Raw genomic sequence first — 2,236 nt, forward strand, 5'->3', positions numbered from 1 at the left:
CCCCAAATGGCCACAATAGCTGGAGATGGGCTAATATGAAGCCAGGATCAAGGAGCTTTTGGGCCTCCCATGTGGATGCAGGGGACCAAGTACTTGAGCAATCTTCCACTGCTTTCCCAGGTGCATTAGAGGGAGCTGGATCAGAAGCGAAGCACCTAGGACTCAACCCAGTGCCCATATGGGATGCTAGCACTACAAGCAACAACTTTACTCACAACACTGTGCCAGCCCCAAAGTTTTGGACTTATAAGACAGAAATTTCACTGACTGGAAGCTAAAGATATTTGTCATCCATTCTCTCAAAGAGACTTGGCACTGTTTAGCAATAAACCCAGAGTACCCAACTTTACTATTCAGGTTGCCTGTCTATGCTGAGGTACATGCATTGCCAGCGGTCACTTCCTTGTGAAATTGGATTGTATTTAAAAACAAAGAAAAAGAAACCCCAGCCCTGTCCACAAACATGAAATTTAAAATAAATACATAAACCTTCAAATGCAACAGTCCATAGTTTCTTGCAGTTTCATGTTGTAAATTTTCAAAAACATAAAAAACCAAGAATAAAATGAAGAACAATAAGACAAAAAGAAAATACTTAGAATACTGCTAATGACAATAATGTTAACATTTTAGTTATATACCCTCTACAAATTGTGTTCTTTCAAATTGTGACCCAAGCACACAGGCCCCCATCACCATCTTAATAAACACTTAGAAATCTGGACTCTTTTGTAGAAAAGTGCTAACCTAACCCAGCCCTCATTTGACAAGAGCTGGGAGTCTCCAATTGTACACTGATTTATCCTAGTAAAAGGGAAAGAGAGCCAAGGCAAAACAGTCAAAATGAAGACAACTCTGATCATTGAGATTTCAGATAGTGAAGTTTAGAGCTGTTCTCATGGATCATCCACACATACATAATTATTTTTCACTTTCATTAATTTCCCAAATAAAGGCAAAATGCTGTCAATAAGCTTTTGGAAGGGCATTACAGAGTGTATTAACCAACTTTGCATGGGAGTATAATCTACACATTTCATTTCTCCAAGGTGGGACAGTGAACATATTTAACTAGCAAAAGGTCTGAATCAGGATTTCTAATACTCACTAAAAACACTTTAGAAGAAATATTTGCTTAACTTTATTTTTTGATGGTCAAGTAGCATAAAGCTCTAAAGAAAAAGAGTACTTTCAATTCATTGCCATTCTCACAGTGTTCTAAATGCTTCACTCTGGCTCTAAAACCAAACTACATCACAACAATTGTCAATCTCGATAAGTACTCAGAATATAAGTCAATGATGCACCGAGATTTGATTAGCCATATTGATAATTTTAAAAGAATTGGAAATAAAATACTAGGGACGGAGGAAGCAGATAGCATGGTAAAAATAGTCTTAGACTGGGGCCAGCACTGTGGTGTAGTGGGTAAAGCTAATGCCTGTAACCGCCGGCTTCCCATATGGACACCAGTTTGAGTTCTGGCTGCTCCATTTCTGATCCAGCTCTCTGCTATGGCCTGGGAAACCAGTAGGGGATGACCCAAGTCCCTGAGCCCCTGCACCCGCATGGGGACCAAGAGGAAGCTGCTAGCTCCTGGTTCCTGGCTTCAAATCAGCGCAGCTCTGCCCATTGTGGCCAATTAAGGAGTGAACCAGCGGATGGAAGGCCTCTGTCTCTCTCTGCCTCTCCTCTCTCTGTGTAACTCTGACTTTCAAATAAATAAATAGATAAATAAATCTTTTAAAAATAGCCTTCAATTAGTCCTGTATATAGTTCACATTCACCAATAGGCATATAGGCAAACCTCTAAGGTAAACCTTTAAGCTACACTTGTTTATTTTCTTATATTTAATTTTTTCTATGCTTTGAATCTTATTTAAGAACAAATCTTTTGAAGGCATATACTCATTCTATTACTTGAGTGTTTATGGTTCTCACCACATTCAGAATTTTCAGATCTCTCTTTGACAGTTTTTATTGCCCTCTTATCCAGGTTAGTTGGAAGCATCACTTTACACTCCAAACTCAATTTTTCCCATACTTATGGTTTCTTTCTTAAAGATTTTGCTATTTTCTTAATAACTTGGATTTTATAATAGCATCCAGAACTTGTATTTTATTTTTTATTTTTATTTTTTTTCATTTTACTTGAAAGGCAGAGACATAAGAGAGAAAAAAGATCTCCTATCAGCTGGCACACTCCCCCAAATACCCATAGCAGCCTAGGATGAAT

This window comes from Lepus europaeus, chromosome 18 (assembly GCF_033115175.1).
Source record: "Lepus europaeus isolate LE1 chromosome 18, mLepTim1.pri, whole genome shotgun sequence".
Classification (NCBI taxonomy): domain Eukaryota; kingdom Metazoa; phylum Chordata; class Mammalia; order Lagomorpha; family Leporidae; genus Lepus; species Lepus europaeus.